General features: G+C 59.8%; 1 protein-coding gene across 3 annotated transcripts in view; it reads left to right on the forward strand.

The window, feature by feature from the left end:
- The window catches only part of AUH (AU RNA binding methylglutaconyl-CoA hydratase), a 384,072-nt gene that overhangs the window by 352,300 nt on the left and 13,210 nt on the right, over window positions 1-18,562 (forward strand). The gene's annotated exons all lie outside the window — the stretch shown is intronic.

An 18,562-nucleotide genomic window follows, 5' to 3' on the forward strand; every position in this document is an offset into this window, starting at 1 on the left:
CCACCTCAGGAATGGCCACGGCCAGGGGGGGAGGCCCACAGGGGTTGATAGTGAGGGCCTCTGCAGAAATCAGGGTCTACTTGGGGGGACTCCTCTTATACCACGCCCATCCTGACCTTCATCTTGCATAGATCGAGCTCTCTGGCCTGTGTCTTCTTCCCCAGATGCACACATCGGCCCCCACCTGGGCCCCAGCGTCAAGCAGTGCTGTGTGCCAAGTACCTCCCCCCAAACCCCCCCCCCGGCTCAGTCTTCTGGGCTCGGGGCTCAGGGAGGGCTTACCTTCCTGGTGCTCGTGGCCAGGTCGGGCAAGGGTTCCCTTGCCGCCCTGAGACCCTGCAGACCTGCCTCTGCTCTGGCAGTGACGCAGGTCCTAGAGTGAGAGCCGGAGGCAGAGCCCCTGCTGGTCCTCGGCGGGGTGGGGGGGGCAGGGGTGCAGCGGGCTCGGCCTCTGATGATGATGCGCACCCTGAGATCTGGGACTGCCCAGCAGCCTCGCGCGAGCGCCCCGACACACACAGCCGCCGCGGGTGAGGACCTCCTTCCCCACATCTTCTGGCTGTTCATACCTTGTCCAGGTTCTGGGCAAAATGCAACCATCTCCGTGAAGACAGCTCTGACTTCAGCAGGGATCCTGTGCTCGTGTTTGCCCTTTGGAAGTCTGTCTTCCCCGCCAGACTGACGGAGTCTCCGGGACAGGAGGCACGTCTCCGTCATCTGATGCTTGTGAAATGAGCCAGGGCGGAGTGGTGGGCGCCCTCGGAGGCCGAGGTGGGGGCTCTCAGAGGTGGAGGTGGGCGCCCTCAGGGGGCTCTCAGAGCTAGAGGTGCCCACACCTGCTCTGGGTCACTGAATTTCCCGACTGTGGCAGAGGTGGCCGAGCCCTGGGTGGGCGGGTCCACTCTGTGGCCAGGACCCCCCCGGAGGCCCGGGCTAGGGTCGGCTCCTTGCTCCTCTCTGCCACTTTGTCAGCAGCAACTGCTCCCGGCAGATCCCGCCTGGCTTCCCAGCGCCTGGTCTGTGTGAACCAAAACCCCCGGCTGGTGTCCGTCTGCGGCTCTCTCTCCACCTCTGAGAGCCCCCACCTCGGCCTCCTGCCCACCACACCTCTGACCGCATGGAGTTTAAGCTTGCACTGAAAACCTAAAACCTGTCCCTCAGGAGCTTGGGCTGGAAGGTTGGGCCTCGCTCTCAGACAATACTGTCTCCTCGCTTCCTTAGCCCCAGCTTTTCTGATTAGGTGCGGCCCACCCACACTGGGGAGGGTAATCTGCTTTACTCAGATGCTGGTCTCGTCTCAAAACACCCTCACCAACACACCTGGAATCACGTTTAATCTGCGGGTCCAGTGGGTGGTCAAGTTGACACGTGAAATGAACATCACCACGACTTTTCTTTCCTTCCATGGCTTAATCTCAGGGGGCCTGGGGCCTTGCCCACTGTTCGGGGGGGGTGTTCAGGGATGTTCTGGATGACACGGGATTATTGAGAAAAGCTGCATATGGTCTTTGGGCACGCCTTCGAGCCTCTCCCATGCAACAAGCGGTGTGAGGGCGGCTGAGGTGTGCCTGGGGGTCAGCAGCCCAAATGTCACTTCTCTTCATGGGTATGGGCTCCAGGTTCCCGGGAGTGAGATGGACGCTGGCAGGCAGGGGCCCCGCTCCTGCGAGACTGATGGCCCTGCAAGCCACAGCCGGTCCCTCCCTGTCCCATGGGGCCACCAGCCTCCTCTGGGTGCTGAGCCCACAACCCCATGGTCTTCCTTGCTCTCTAGACCGGGCCTGTCCTCCACCTGCTGTCTCTTTCTCACAGACAATGTGACGTCCGGCAAACGCATCTTTGAGCGTCGAACCCTTTTGTGATTATTGTTTTAGGTCACCATGCTCTTCTCTTACAGATGCAAGCTTTTGACTTTGGATGCTATTGTCTCAAAGTGGGCTTCCCGGTCGGAAGTCAGAGTCTGCACATGGCTCTTTCTTTGCTGGTAAATTCCTTCTACAATAGCCATCGTCCTCGAGAACCTGTCTGACGGGCCAGGAAGGGATACAGGAGGATGCGGGGGAAGGAAAGCCCATCCGTCAACATCCGGAGGGGCTCCCCCTGCAGGAGGCTGGGGCTGGGGGCGCTTCTGCCCCATGAGAAGGGGACGGCTTTCTTCCAACATGCCGCCAGCCCTCTGCCCTGCTCTTCCCTCTTACATATTTTGTGTTTTTATGAAGGTCAGATCCTGTGCACAGTTAGAAAAAGTTACATCTGAGTGATGAGCTCGCCTCACTGGAGCCGTCAGGAGGAGCCGTCTCGTACATCTCGGGCAGGTTTTCTCATCTCTGTTGGGTCTACACGTTGGCATCCACATCACTTGGGAAGGGATTTCTGCCCTGGCCCCCGGCCCCCATGTTTGGACTTTCACCTCGTTACTCCCTACCCTGATAATGCTTTAATGACGCGAGCTTGAGTGGTTTCCCCGGGTTCTTCTGTTCCCATCTGGTGGGTGGTCTGTCCCCTCCTCAGTTCTTACTAAACGGGCATCTTTCTCCTGCTTCTCCTTGGGGGGGCTTCCGTCCGCTAGGTTTAGAAGGAAAGAGGCTTTTCAATCCTTCTGCGGCACCACCACCTTTCCTTAGCCGCCATTACTGGCTTGGAGATCAGAAACATCATCAAAACACGTTATTTTTCAGGCTGAAAACACAACTCTCCACTGATCGTGTCCTCGTCTGGCTTGGGGTCGGTGGCGAAGAATGTGCCGTGCTGCGGAGCCAGGGACACAGTGGTTGGGGGTCATGTGAGGAGGCTCGACCAGCCACGGGCAGCCAAGCACCACCTGCCCCCGCCGAGGCACCCCCAGGGGGGCGTTCTGGGGGTGCTGCTATTGGCCGGGGGTGAGCACGAGCCACCTAAAGCCCCCAGGAGGACAGTGGGACCCCCGCACAAGAACGGGGCCCGTGCCCGGAACACGGAGGGCCTGGCAGTGCCCCTGAGACAGCGGGGCCTTTGGGGCTGGGAGTGAATCACGTCCTGAGATTCAACCAGATTTCCAGCCGGAGATCAGGTGAACCTGGGAATACAAACTCCCTCCGTCATTGAACGCATCCATTTACCTTTGTGTTCACTGGATGAATTTACAGAATGGCACTCTCTTGGGGAAAAAAAATGCCCTGGAGCCTGCAAAGAGCAGATAATAGCATGTAGTTAATATGCACCCAGCAGAAGTAGTAATAGGAGGTTAGGCTAGCACCAACCAGAGAATACAAACACTCAGACTCCCGAATTCCCCAGTGTGAATGCCTTCTGTGAGTTCCTGCGGCTCTGTTCCCCTTCCTGCACTGATTCAGCGGGTCACCTGTGGGGCTGGGTTTGGTTTGTTCCTTAAATTCTTAGACAACGTTGGCTGTTCCCACGTGAAGTCACCCTTGCCACGGCCAGCGCGTCACCCCAGTGAGGAGGGGTCAGCCCACGGGTGCCGTCCGCAGACGAATGCACGGGTGTGTCCCGGCTCCATCCCATCACGGCGGGCGCGCCAGGCTCAGCGAGGACACGGTGACCTCCAAGTGCCGGACACACACAGATGGGAACCCTGCAACCGCAACCTGAGCCCGGGAAGCTGGAGGGAAAAGTAGAGGCTGTATGATTCATTCCAGCGCTAGGATGTCCAGGGAAACTGAGCCGCGTGGTTAGAAGCTGGGGCAGAGGTGCCCCGGGTGGAGTTATGTGGCCGGGCAGTGACCTCCTGTGGTGGGGCTGGGGTCTGTTCTCATCCTGGGGCCGGGCAGTGACCTCCTGTGGTGGGGCTGGGGTCTGTTCTCATCCTGGGGCCGGGCAGTGACCTCCTGTGGTGGGGCTGGGGTCTGTTCTCATCTTGGGGCTGAACACGTGGGATGAGCAGCACGTCCTGAGACCCAACCACCGAGCACTTAGGAAACGTGTATGTCTTGGACGGGACAATAAGAAGAGCAAGGGCCGGCTCCGTCGTGGGGCGAGCGGATCAGAAGCCCCACGTGGGCCTCCGGTGGGAGAGGCCGTCTCCACACACCACCTTTCCCTGCCCGGCAGTGCTTCTCTCCAGCTCGTGCTCTGGGCTGCGTTTCCTTGTCAGTGACTATCTCCGAACGCCTCCCGTGTGAGGTCATGGCTTTGGGGTTCCCAGCAAAGGGGAGACCAAAAGGTTATCTTTGTTGTGGTGGCTTTCAATAGCATGACTGCACATTATCCAGAACAGTGACCACCGCCCCCCCCCCCAAGGGCATCTTGGCACTTGACGTGGAAGAGCCGGGGTTCTTCTAGAGTGTTTGTAACGGGACAGAGAGAGACAGCAGCATGTGGGGGTGGGCCTGGCCCCAGGGCTCGAGGAGATAAAGCCGGAGACCTCCCAGAGCCCAGGAAACAGACTTCTCGCTGCAGACTTTCTGGGGGCTATATTCCAGTATTTACTCTTAGGAGTAGTAGTGGTGGTAGTAATCGTAGTAGTAGAGGGAGTTGGGTTCATGCAAAACCGATCCTCTTAAGAGGAAGAAATTCAATTTCCCTCTCAGAAACCCTTAAAAAAAGAACCATCCTCCCCCAATAAAAGAGGACAAAACCAATTCAAAACTCTCACTTCCTCATCCTTCTGCTGAAGCTCCAGTGCCTTTAAGGAAAGAAAAAAACCCCCGAGACACACAGAACTATTTTAAGAACAGCAGGTATTTGCACATCTTTGTGCTTTGACTTATTTCTAGATCAGAAACGGGATCGCAGGTCTGCGAAGCCGGCCCCACCTGGTGCTTGCTCCACACGGGGGCTGAGAAAAAGCAGCTGTGGGCCCAGCGGACAAGGCCGTTTCGTCCTTCTGGTGATAAAATGCCAAGAACTGACTAATTTATAGCATCTACGCAGATACGATCCACAGAGGCCAAGACTGGAGCTGAGCCCAGTCTTTTCTGGAAACGGTTCCTTTGAAATCAGGAGGTCCACTTAAGGAAAATAAATGAATGACGTGTCCCTTGGCGACACGCATCACCACTGCTATGTGTGGCCCTCTGTGTCGAGACTTTCTCTGGAAGCCGCGGACGGGCATTCCGCTCCCATCCAGAGCCCGAGGGCGTGCGAGTCCCTTTCTAGAACAGTGCCAGAATGAGTATGTAGGAAGGGATTTCACAGACATTCAAGTCTGGGGATTCCCCACAAGGAATCAAACAGTGTTGGAGCCTGAAACGGCCATCTGGATCATCTGGTCCGTTAGTCGCACGGGCACCGGGTCGCTGGTCCAGGAGCCGCGGGGTGCGGCCCGTCTAGAGGCGAGGCCGCCGGAGGGATCCCTGGAAGCTGTGCCACCACGGTTGGCACCTGCCCCGTCTCCCCAAAATGGACTCACTGTGCTTCCACAAATATGTTTGCACCAGACAACATCTACCAAAGCTAAGAAGAGTTGAGAACCACTGACCTCCATGAGGTCTGTATTTTACAAACGAGAAAACTGGGGAGACATGCCAGCCGTGGATTCTCGGACAGATGGGCGAGCTGAGCTCCAAGAACAGCCAGACATCAGAGAACCATCACTGTGAAAAAGTAGCTACCAAATTCCACCCGTGGAAAAGCCTGCACAGCAGACTAAAGTCTTACAAGGAGTCCACTCCAAGGGGTTGGAGAACATGAACTCTCCACAAACCAAGAAGAGGTTGGTACGAAAAAGAACCAAAGAAGGCTGAGCTTTATGAAACACCCGTTGATGGAAGCTCAGTTTCTAGGCTCGCTAGCAACACAGGACAGGAGAAGGCATTCTAGAACAGGCCAAGGACTTCCCACGCACGCTCATGAGGACAAAGAAATGAAAGTCAGAGAGAAGAGCTGCCGCAGGGGGGAGGACCAGAAGTCTCCTTGTGTATTTGCCAGCATTCTAGGAGAAGAGAAAGAGTCCAGGGGCAGATAATCAATTAAGGAAGAGAGGACCGCTCGTGAGAATGTCCCCCGTCCTCGGCAGGGCTGACCTCACGGCTGTGTGGCCTGCTGTCCCATGGGCCTGACGCGTGGAAGGAACCCGCTGGGTTTAATACACTGAGGCCAGCATCTCGAAATCCTTAATAATTTGATCTAAGTGAAGTTCCTGGGGCACGGGGGCGTGGAGCGTACGTGTGAGTGGAGATCCCACGCAGAACTGGTGTCCTGTGGTGTCACAGCCCCCCGCAAATACAGCGTCCCAGGGACCCAGCCTGCGGGCATTCGGAGAGACTCGAGGCAGGTGCCGACAAGCGTGTGGCCCGGACGGCTGAGCAGGTGGGCCGCCGTCAGCTCCGAGAGGCCACACTCTCTCCTTGACCCACACTTGCTCCAAGTGCAGAAGGACAGCTGTGGCCTTCTTGGAGACACCCCGTCCTGCCCCTTCTCACCCGGGATCAGCAATTGCGTCCTCCAAACCGATGGTGCAGGAGGCGAGGGAAAGGCGGGGAGACCCACCGCGCCTCCGCCTTGGGTCCTTCTTCCTTCCTGGAGAGCCGAAGTTAGAGGGCCTGCAGAGCACGCCCGACTCGGGGGGAGCGTGAACCGGGAGCTCGTTTTGTGCAGCATCAGTCTGTCTTTGCTTGGAATGCCACTGCGCAGCACACCCCCTGTGGCAGGTCAGGGAAAATGGGGAAGGAAAGGAGAGTTTCCTACGTTGGGAGCTTTAAGTACACCGTTGTCCTGTGTTGAACCGGGGTCTCCCAGTTACTTTTGCACAGAGTCCAGCAAGTGAGATGTGTGGCCCTGTGAGAAAAGGCAAATTCATAGCAGAATGCATTTTAAAAAGACTTGTTTTGGAACTTCAGGGGTAAAGAGGAATTTCCAAGGTTTCCAGAGAGAGAAAGAAGAGTCCATTTTCAAGAAATGGAAGTGACCACAGTAAGTGGTGGCCGAGTGGGTAAGTATCCTGTCATTGGAGCACTGAGCCACTTTGGATCGGGCCCTTGGGGGGCCCTCCAGGGCTCCCCCCTGGAAGCAAAGGAGGTGGCGAGGCCAGCGGTGGGGGGCGTGGGCAGGCTGCTAGGCAAATCCCCGGGGCATCTCCTCGCAGAACCAGCGGGGCAGGCTCTGGACCCAGGCCAGAGGTTCCAGACGGAGCTCTCTCTGCCGGGCTGGCCCGCAGGGCTGCAGTGCTCGTGGGCCCAGCCTGCGGACACGTCGGAACGCAGCACCCCACCGCTCGGGCGCCGGACCGCCCGGCTCGGCCAGGAGGATGGAGGGGGCACGGGGAAGCTGTGACAGACGTGGCCAGCACTGAGGGACACTCGGGCTGCCTGGGACACCAGGTTTCCCGTGTCAGAGCAAGGCCAGGCCCGCTGTGTGTGCCCCGGGTTCACGAGCGGGTGGGCAGCAGACGTGTGCACACATAGCTACACACAGACACAGACTCGTACGTATTCAGACGTTCCTCTGTAGATACGTCTGCAGATAGACACAAACACACATGGACAGACAGACGCACACGGCAATGGAGACTTCTCCTCTGGCTCTTCAAATACAGAAACACATGACTTGCTTTGGCCAAAATTAGGAGTTGGCGCAGGACCCCGGGAGTCTAGGGACAGGCATACCCCTGTATGCCCTGGCACAGGTGCTGGTGAGCAAAGCCAGCCTCGCCGCGCAGGAAGAGAGACACGTGGCGATGGAGTGGGAGCACCCAGCGGGCCGGGGAGAGCTCACTGGCCGCTGGGTGCCCCGCACGGCACTCACGCAGCACCTGCTCACTGCGGGTGTCCAGGGAACGGGTAGAACGCAGCTCCTGCCCTCGCAGGGTGTACAGCCTGAAGTCCAGCAAACATGCACCTCGAACCAGATGGGACATCGAAGTCCAGGACCCGCAGAGCCGGGGGATATGCCAGGGAGTGGATGGCAGCAGTGGAGGGAGGGGAGAGTCCAGGGAGGGATGTGGGCTGGCTGCTCAGGCTCAGGGAGTGCGGCCCAGGAGGGAGCCAGGGCAGCCAGATGGGGCGCCCTCACCGGGCAGGCATGCAGGATGGCTCCGGCTCACAGCTCTCAGTGGCCTCTCGGGGAAACTCAACGGTGCAGGGCATATCTGCTAGGCCTTCCGGCAGGAAGGAACCGAAGTGACCTCAGTAAGGGGAAATCAGGCCTTTCTAACACAGCCTGGCTGCTGAAGCGTCAGTGTCCACATGCCAAGTAGAAAGCCACGTGGTGGTCTTCGATCCCGACTTTTAAGACGCCTTTGAACCACCCCCGTGGTGAAGATTGTTGCAAAGAATGACTGGCTCTGGCCAAGCTTTTGTTGGTCTGTCATGGGCAGGGACGCGTCTTACACCGGAGGCTGGACCCGGAGCCAGCAGGGTGAGGGAAGGACGAGTGGACGGCGCTTGAATGTTCTCTCCGTGGTCGGAAAGAGCCTGCACTGTGAAATCTCTAAGTCCAGTCATTCAGAAACAGAAACCAGTGCGGATTGACCGCCCCCTCCATGAGGGCTGTTCTGCTCTCACAGGAACAGGTGGAGCCGGACCCGCCCTTCCCTCCCCACCGCGCGCCTCTGTCCGGGGCCTCAGCTCTAACCGCAGGCTCTCAGGCCGCAGGAACTGCCCTGGTGGGAGGCGGCACTGCGCGGGACACAAGCTTAGGTTCCGAGCCACAGCTCCCCAAGCGTGGCCGGGAGCTTGGCTGGGAAGTGAAAGGGCTGGTCCTCAGCTCTCGGGTGTGTCACCCGGAACAGTCCACAGCGGTGTGCCCGAGTGTGGATGGACCTGGAGACAAAACACCTTTGGGCTCTACGTCCCTGACCTCTGAGTGGTGCGTCCCGAGCTGCTATCGCTTAGCGGGAAGGAGGCGAGCGAATATGCAGAAATACATAGCTTTTCAACAGCCACTCTTCTCGACCTTTCTCAAATACCGTCCCCGGGGTGTCGGCGGGCGGATCGGCCTTGGCTTTGCTTCCTGTCTGGGATCCCGAGAAATCGCTTCTCGGCCTTTTGGCTATAAGATCAAGTGTGGGATCCAGAGAAGGCAGGAGCCGGCCTTGTACCGTGATTCCCGAGCTCTGGGAGCTGTGGTCCGCCGTGTCCTTCCACACCTGTCTTGGGTCACCTCGGGTTTGGGGGACTCAGTTGCCTCCCCTGGAAAACCGGGTGTATTGGACCCATGTTCAGAAAGGGCTGATCCTCCCAACGGTGTTGACTATGTAGTCATGGCCAGTGCTTCCAGACTGTCCCTTCCTCAAAGGTCCAGACTATTCAAGCCCCGCTAAGGGGCCTCAGGATTGCTGCGGTCCTGGCGGCCTTCTCCAGAGACGCCTGGTGGGTCCTTCCGTTCCCGGGGCTCCCAGAGACAAGGGGCCCTCCAGCTCCGACGTGCAGCACCCCCCTCACAGGGAGCACGCTTCAAGGTTAAGCTGGCAGGAATGAACATGTGCCAGGCAGATCGTTAACAAGAGGACATGAAGAAACCTTCCAAACCCCCTTTACTGGCCAATATCTAATGGCAAAGATTAGGAATTGCTTCCCTGAATAGAGTAGCTAGCCAGCTGCCAGCCACTTACTTTGAAAATAAATCACTGACAACGTCCTTTTACACCTGTCAGAATGTGATTTCCAGTACTGCTTGCAGTTGGCAGCTTTCAGGGGTCTGTGCAGATAGGCCTGATGTGGACCGGTGGCCAGGCCTGGTGAGCTCCTGCCCGGGTGTCGGCTGCCCCCTAGCGGGTGCTCGGGAAGAAACATGGCATCCCTCCCCTCCCGCCTCCTGAAAGAGGCTCAACCCAAGAAACGCAGCCCCGCAGGAGGCAGCTCCCATAGCGGGGGGAGGCCACGCTCAGGCTCCACCCTGGGGACGGCCTGGCACAGAGGGATTCAGCACCTGGCCTCGGGTGGCTCTGCTCCATTCCGGAAGGCAGGCCCCCTCCCCACCAGGGTTTCAGGAATGAAGCTCACCCGGGGACTGTGATTCCGCCCAGGCCCCCCAGCTCATTAGGTCCTTATAACAGGCCCCTAAGGGGCCCCACACTTGGCCCAACCACGTTGTCACTTGGTGGCTCCCGCGGGATGCACGGCATGGGCCAGGCAGGTGCTATCTTGGAGGCTGGCGCTGCCCAGAGGCGCCATCCACGCCTGGATGTTCAGACCGGTGGGCCCAAGGGACAGGCGGGCTGTGGGTGGCAGGGACCCGCCTGCCTCGTGCCTCCATCAGTCTTTACAGACAGCATCCCGTCAGCATCTCCCCGGGGGCCCGCCGGCACAGGTGTGGGGGTTCTGACTGGCTTGCCTGCCGAGGCGGGGCCAGGGACCGGCCGTGGTCGGCTCCTGCTTCCACATCGGGCCCTCCCCTTGGGGCTGGGATCAGCCCGCCTAAAAGTCAAGTACTACCTGGGACGCTCCTTCAGATACGACTTCTCTGGGCTCTAGAAACGTCCTGCTGGGTTTTTCTTCTTTCTTCCATCCTTTGTCTCTGTCTCTTTCACACACACACACACACACACACACACGCGCGCACGCGCGCGTGCACACATGCTCGTGTATAGAGCCGAGGGCCAGGATTTGAAAATCCCCACAAATAAACCTGCTGGGCAGCCTTCCCAGGTTACTCTGACCCTGCGAATAAGGATGACAATGTCTTTGGGCCATATCACTTGGGAGGGGCCGGCTGCTGAGCAGGGGGTCTGCACCCCCGGGGCCTGTGGGGTGGGGTTAGAACTCACGACCTCGCAGGGTGAGAGGGCCAAAGCCCCCAGAGACCTGGCCGGACACAGCCACGCAGAGACCGTGATGACAGCAGGGAACTGTGGCTTGTGGGGAGAGGGTGTGGGAGCAACTGACTGTCCAGCTTGTCATTGTTCTTTTGTCCAGGTGGGCGGGGCCTTCCGGAAACACCTTCTAGTGCCTTCACCTATGTGCTTCCGCCTTGAAGGCCTGTGCTGGACACCAGCGGCTCAATGCAGGGAGGCTGGACAGCAGGGCCCGGGCCCCTTCGCACACTGGGCCTGGCTCCCACGCTGGCCTCCTCTCTGCCCACGTGGCCCCATGTCCCCACGTGGACGATTGGTCCTGTCTCTAAAAGCCCGTGGGGGCTGTGTGGTGTGGACCAGACCTGGGGAAGCAGGGGGAAGCGTCCTGGTTTCCAGTAGAGCCCCCTCCTCGTCACGTCACTCCGGCCCCTGCCTCCGCTCCATCGGCGGTGGCGGCACCTGCTGTCCCAGCTGGCTGAAGGGGGGACCTGCCAGCCGGGTTGAGGAGGGTCACGTACCTAGCTGGGAAAGGGGGCGTCTAGGTTGTTAAATGCAGATGTCAAAAGATCGAAGCCTTCGAGGGCCCCCAAGTCTCTGCCCGTAAGCACCGGGGGCCCAGGGTGTCCTGCATGGCAGGGCCGATGTGTCCTCCCGGGACTGTTGATCTAACAGTCAGCAGCAGCAACCCCTGGTAAAAAGCCTTTATTCCCCCTAATGGAGTCACGTCTGTGGTTGGATGAATCCCAGACCTTCTGAGTTCGAGCATTCCTCGAGACCAGCAGCTGTGGGGGACGAAGGGCACAGAGGAGCGGACCGCACAGGCACGTGGTGATGGCAGGAGACTCCTCCCGAGAGCGCCGCGGTGACTGGCCGCACCCTGCACTCTCGAGGCGAAGCTTCCACCGGCTCGGAGGGTGAGCCAGGAGACAAGGTGGGAGGGAACGGCAGGGTGTGGGGACCGGTGTCCCGGCCCCCAGCAAACGCCCCGTCACCGAGTACTGTGCCCTGAGCCCGCCCTGCACCAGGCCCTGGGGCACAGAGGTGGGCAGGAGCCCGGCGGCGTGGTGCTCCCCTCCCACCCCTGACCCTGACCCTGACCCTTCCAGGCTCGGGGGCTCTATAGGGACAGAGTCGTTTCTGCCATTTGCTCAGGCTTCTGGAAGCCCTCAAGTGTGGGAGGGGGGTGCAAGGCGATAGACAGACCCCCTCAGTGACCAGCGGTGGGGTCCTGGGGACAGTTGGGTGGCAGCTCCCAGTATCTGACCCCGAAACGCTGCCTACTCACCCCAGCACGGGCCACACATGAGTGAAGTCCCATGTGCACGGGGCTCTTTGGAAAGAACCTCCAGGGAGGTGGTTCTCTGGGACGCTGACGCTGAGAGGGAGGGTAGGGGTGGGTGATTGTCGGTGAGGGCCATGGGGTCCGCGTCTGTCAGGGGTGGCTGCAAGAAGGTGCACAGCAGTGGCGCCGCAGGGGCTCGGCGCTAGCATGGCCCAGCAGAGCTGTCCCAGGGGGGCCAAAATGGCCAGACCTGCACAGACCTCCATCGGGACCCACCCCCAGCCTCCGTCAAGAAGCCTCAAGGTGAGCTAACTCCCACGGGACGGGTCCAGGTCCCTGGGACTCTGAGAGCCAGCCTTTAGGCCTTTGGGCTCAGTCCCCGGAGCTCCCGCCAGGGGCCCTAACTTAGGACGAGAGGCGGGTCATCATACAGCCGGAGATGCTTGGGTTTGAGACCCCTCATCTGCTGCTTCTCGGGACATGGGAAGCACCTTGGTAACGTGCTCACATGACCAGAGGCTTTAGTGAACGTGAGGTATTCCGACCAGTGCAAGGAGATGTGCTGTCTCTTCTGCGGCCTCCCAGAGTATCTGCACGTGTCTGATCTTAAAAAGGGCCCCAGACTGGACGAGACTCAGGCTCCCTGGAATAGGAGCTGCTGCTGCTCCCCCCCAACACCCAAGGAGTGTCCCCCTCCCGGGAGCTGTGGGTCTCACACCGGCTGCACGTGAGGCTCACCCAGGAGGCTTTGACTCTGGCACCGCCCAGGCCACAGGCCAGAGCCGGGAGGCTGGCATGGCTAGCCCTGCAGGCAAGTCTAGAGAGCACCAGAGCTGGGGCCCCGGTTGTGCCCTCCGGCCTTGGGAAGATGTCCTTGCCAACTTGCGGCCCAGCCTCGGGAACCACCCTGCCCTGAAGGAACCAGCGGCTAGAACCTCTCTGAGCTGGGTGCAAGGCTCCGGTCAGACCGTAGCGGGACCCCGGCCATTTCCGGGCACTGGGCAGTGCGGATGAACCGTGAACGGGATGACAGAGAGTCCATCTGCGCTGTGTTATGGGCTGAGCGGTGTCCCCAAATCTGCACGCCGCATAACCCCCAGCCCTGCAGAAGGAGGCCTTATCTGGAAATAGGTCACTGCTGGTGTACTTCGTCACAGGGGAGTAGGGTGGCCCCTCATAAAAAACGGACATGAGGACCCGGAGGTAGACACACAGAAGGTCAAGCGTGTAAGGAGATGAGCACCCAGGGGGAGGACAACTGTCTGCACGCCAGGGAGAGAGGCCTCATGGGAACCAGCCCTGCTCACGCCTGGATCTCAGGCTTCCCGCCTCCGGGACCGCGAGGCCAGGAATGTGTGTTTAAGCTGCTGGGGGGGGGGGGTGTTGATTCCGGCAGCCCTGAGACAATGCCACACACAGGGATGCCGGCTGGGAGCGGCCCGGGTGCTCCTGAGCTCAGGGAACGGCTGGGCAGGGTCTCGGGGCCACACCCGATGACCGCAGCCGCGGAACCCGAGGGCTTGTGTGGCAGACACACTCTGAGGAGCCTGACGTGGGCAGGCCTGTGGGTCGTGGCCCGTGGCCGTGGTCTCCGTGTGGACTCCGGGGCAGGCTGTGCCCCACAGCCCCCTCAGCATCTCCGGCCTTGGGGGACAGGAAGTCCGTTGGGGTCACACGTGAGACCGGGGGACCCTCGGCAGCAAGCCGGGCCGTCTCTAGATGACGGGGAGTTGGGCACGTGTCCATCCTCTGTGTGAACCCGGCCTTGGTTCCATGCACAGGTGGGGGGCCTGGAGAGGAGGAGGGTGGGGGAGGTGTGTGCTGGAGGGGCCTTCTCAGACCCCGGCGGTGATGTACTGACCAGGGCCGGCCCTGGGGAGCGGATGGAGCAGGCAGGACACAGGCAGAACTCACACTAGAGTGTGGCCCTAGCAGGTGACTTCTGTCCTCCTTTTTGGCACCGCCCATCTGCCTCCCCATACTACCTACACCCAATTCCACCCTTCCCCTCCTCCCCTGCCCCTTCTCCCTCCCCTCTTCACCCCTCCTTCTCCTCTGTCTGGCTCTCTCTTAATACTCAGGTTCTCGCTATCCTGCTGGCTGTCGGCAGCGACGATTCACCAGGAAGCTAATACCATACAATCCTCAGTGCCCAGGGTTCGAATGGGCTCCTCCAAGGTCCTGGGAGAAGACCTAACAATACAGTCATGCCGTTTAAATACGATTTCCCAGGGAAAGAAACTGTATCTGCAATCTCTCAAGACAGCTGCCTCCTTCCCCTCCACGTTCCCCGGGCAGCCCTGCTAAGATTCGGGGAAGGAAAGATGCGCTGGGGGCGCCGACCGCCTGGGTCCTGGGTCCTGTGTCTCCCAAGCCCGGCCACTGCCTACTTTCCTGAGCACCTGGCTTGAGATGGGAAGGTGGCGGGAGCTGACAGACGGGCAGACAGACAGAAGGTGGCGTGTCCCCTTGTGCATGTGCAGGAGGAACGCGGTTGCCGCATGCAGAGCCGGAAGCGTGATTATGACAAGCTCCCTCCCGGAAGGAGCAGGGACGGTTCTCGTCTGGAAGCGAGAATCCCCTGGCGGCCACGCAACAGTTATATAATCATGGGTGCACCGTGCTCTCTTTTCTTTTTCCGTGGAAGTCACCTAGAGTGGAAGTGACCAGCATTCGTAGTCCGTGAGCCAAACCTGGAGCCATCCCACGCTCAGGACCGTCTGTCGGTGGAGGTGCGCGGGCCGTACCTCCCAGCGTGCTGGGCCCAGCCTTAGCTCGTGCACACCGGGAGCGCACTCCCGTGCATCCAGTGAAATGCGCTTTCTCAGAGCTGGCCCTACAATCGTGTGTGTGAGCTCGGACTCCGCAGCTGAATCTGCCCTGGGAAGGCCTTCAAAGATGCTTAGTCGCTGCTCGGGGCAGTCACTCATTTGAGGCTTCTCCATCTGGCTGATGGAGAGCTCCCTGGGATGCTTACATGGCATGGCTTCAGGTACAAATTACCTTGGGCTTTCCTCCCTGCCGGGCATCCCCACACCATCTGGGGACACAGGTGCTGGTTGTGGCATTCGAGGCTGGGGTCCCCTGGATTCTTCTCCCGAGTGAGGCCTGGATCGCACAGGTTCCTCTGCGTCATCCTGGGCTGAGCTCGGCTCCTGACGCCTACCCAGTGCCGCTGAGGACTTACCCCCTCTTTGTCAGACTCTGCGGACCGAACGGGACTGAAGGACGCAGGCCGTTTCTAGTCTGTTCCCTGACCTGCCGAGCCAGCGTGGACAGGCTGGTCATGACATTGAGCTTTCCAAGCTATAGGTTTCCTTGTTCTTCCAAGAAACGTTGGAACCTAAATCACAGACAGTGATGAGCTTTAGCGGTGAAAACTAGCGAGTCGGATTTCTATCAGCCAAGAGAACGCATCACCCTTACTCATCACCGAGCCATTGTGGAACGGCTGGGGCCCTCACTCGATGACCCATCATTAAACATTGGGTCGACACCACCTGGCCTCCAATGGAGAAACCCAACCTGCTGGAACTCAGGTCTGGCCGTGACCCTCACCTTCCTGTCCCAGGTCCCCAGCGGCTCCGTGTGCCCCAGGTCAGAGCCCAGGAAGCAGGGTGTCGAGTTGTAACCTACCTCCTGGCGCACCTGTGCAGACTGTGAATGCCCGGGCCCAGCCCCGCCTCCCCCCAGACCAGTGAGGCCATGCTCTGGGAATAGAGCCTGGGGACCTGCATTTGGAAGGCTCCATTCAAGATTCTAGGGGGCAGTCTGGCCTAAGAGCCAGGGCTGTGAGATAAGAAATGGGGCTCAGGCTCTTTTTTGGTGCTCTTTTCTGAATCATGGCCTTTCACTTGTCAAATGAAGAATTAATAATGACAGCTGTCTCAAAAGTTGCTTGTTTTTAGTTTTAAAATAGTGTTTTACGCCTGAAAACACCTTGCTAGCTGTGAAAAGTGCAAACGAAGAGTTCTGTGACAGAGCCCTCAGTGCCACGTCCCACGGGTCTGGTGTCCAAAGCCACTCACTGTTTGCGCGTGTTCACGGCTTGCCCACTGGTGCAGCATGAAGCCCTTTGCACGCCGGCCTGCCCGCGGTCAGAGGCGGGGCCGATGCTGCTGAAGGGCATCGTGTAGGCATCCGTATTTCTGACCCCTGAGTGCTCGGCTGGGTGCCTCCTAAAAGCTGAGGGTGGGGAAAAGGAAGACAGGGACACCCACAGATCCTAATGCCACTCTCAAGTGCCGCCTCATCCGCGGCTTTCTCTCCCAGAAGCCTCCAAGAACCACCAGTGGCCAAGGACACGGGCCCAGGCGGCGGGGGGCGGGGGGGAGGCGTCCCTCCCCGTCAGCCAGCAGTGCAGGGAGTGGCCTCTGGGACCCACAGGGCCACTGTCGAGGCCTCAGGGGACCACGTGAGGGATGAAGTATTTGTTGTAAAGCCTGCTCTGCCGGTTACGCTGCTTTCTTGAGGGCAGGAGCACTGGTCCAATTCCACAGAGAAAGTGCCTGCAGGCGTGCAGAGAATGGCCCCGGTTCTTGGGTCTCCGGCACCCACCCACCCTCCCCGGGAGCCAGAGCGGGTGGGCAGTCTCTGAGAGGCCTGGGAAAAGCAGACCTTTCATTGGGAAGTGAAATAGGAAGACAAGCCCCAGGCCCAGGCCTGTGGCGGACACCGGGGGGAGGATTAACTCTGGGCGCCAGGGGGTGGGGGCAAGACCAGGTCTGCACACCCTGGACTGACCTAGGGAAACCAGGCGGATGTCGCCCGATTGGGCGGCCGCTGCTCCGGAAAACTGTGCTTTTTTCCCTCTAGGCTAATTCTGCAAAACTCCAAAATCCTAAGTGGCCTTTGAAACAGGTCTAGGTGGCGAAACACCAAGTTATGTGCCCTGGGCGGCCCAGGTGTAGCGAGATGCTACCATTTCTTCTTTTTTTTCTTTGAAGGAGTGATTGCTTATATGTATCCTGTGTGTGTGTGTGAGAGAGAGAGAGAGAGAAAGAGAGAGAGAGAGAACATGGTGTGTGAAAGCAACCGACATCTGAGATCACGACAGGGCTGGTTCTTCAGCTAACAGCACAGCGAACGGCCTCCCCGGCTGATGTCAGGGAAGGAATTAGCTCCCCACACGCGCCCCGGGTCCCCAGGAGAGCCGCCTCCCTCGTGTGCGGTTTCCCGGCCTGTGTGCGGAACACCAGCCCCGTCTTGCTAACGGGGCACTGAGCACAACAGCGGGTCTGCGGTCCGAGAAGTCGGGGAAATGCTGAGCTGGCAAGAACGCATGGACAGGTCTTTGTTGCCCAGCTTCTCAAACTGCGAGTGGGCTGCCGGGCACCGGGGTCCTTCCCGGGCAAGGCCGAGCTGAGCTGCCCAAGCCGTTCTGTCTGGCTGCGCTGCTCAGACTCACAGGTGCAGAAGCAGGGCTGGGGCTCCGCCTCTGCCTGGCTCCCATCCCCCGAGAACATGCAGGGACTCAGGAGGACCCGCTGTCCCTGGCCACCATTCCCCAGACCACGAGGAGTGTCCAGCACCGTCTATCTCTACCCTAATAGAGCGTGCGGAAAAGCAAACCCTCATTCCAGCTCTCGGCAAAGGCTTCTTCCTTCCCTGAACCGAGAACGCATTTATCGACCAGTTCTGAAGTCTGTCCACAGCCTGGAACCGCAAGCACGGGTCTCAAACCCCTCTGCCCGAGCTCACTTAGCGACAGTCTGTCTCATGTCCCTGCCTCCATGGCGCTGTGGTTCCTGCGCCCTCCCCCGGGGTCGAAGGCTCAGAGTCAAGGTCGCTGGCTTCCTGGATCACCACCCAGCTGGCCCACGGGTCCCCACGAGGTGGGCTCCCCCTGGTATTTTCAGAGCCGGGCCCCTGGCCAGTGCATCTGCACTCACAGGTGTCCGCACAGGTCGGTGGCTGAGCCTCCCCGGTGTAGGGGACCCACCACGGTTCGCACTGGGGACCAGCTGACCGCACTGTTACCACTGCCACTTGACGCGCCCCTGCCACGTCTGGAGCCACAGGCCCGCTCCGTGTCGTCCTTGGCTGTCCCGGTCTCGGGGCCACCAAGGGACTGTGAGGCCGGCCCGCACAGGCCTTCAAACCTCTGCCTGCCGGCAGCAGGAGGCTCTTCAGTGGGACCCCGAGGGAGGCTGGTGGCCAGGAGAGGCACTGACGCTCCTCCCCGGGCCTGAGGAGGAGGCAGAGACAAAAGCAGCCAGCAGCGCATCCCCGCGGCAGGGCTGCCCCACACTGGCACTAAGAGGGTCACTGGGAGTGGGGTGCGGTGTGTGGTGTGGATGTTTGTGTGGTGTGCGTGCGTACCTGTGAGTGATATGTAGGCACGTGTGCACACGGTGTGCGTAGGTATGTGGTGTGTGCACACGTGTATGGGAGTGAGTGTGCGTGCGTGACCCCCTTTAAAGCAGGTGGAGATGGGGACACTCTGGAATTCCTCTGCTCCCCGATGCCCCATAAGCTGTCTTCATGTGGAAAGGGGAAGCCCACAACCCCCAGCCGGGCTTTGGCGCCTGTGCGGATTTCAGGGATCATCACCCCTCTTTCCTGTGGGTACGGGGCGAGCTGTCAGGCCCTCCTTGGGCAGACCTCAG

This window comes from Callorhinus ursinus, unplaced genomic scaffold (genome assembly GCF_003265705.2).
Source record: "Callorhinus ursinus isolate GAN/ISIS: 27379988/994484 unplaced genomic scaffold, GSC_fseal_2.0 scaffold28, whole genome shotgun sequence".
Lineage (NCBI taxonomy): Eukaryota > Metazoa > Chordata > Mammalia > Carnivora > Otariidae > Callorhinus > Callorhinus ursinus.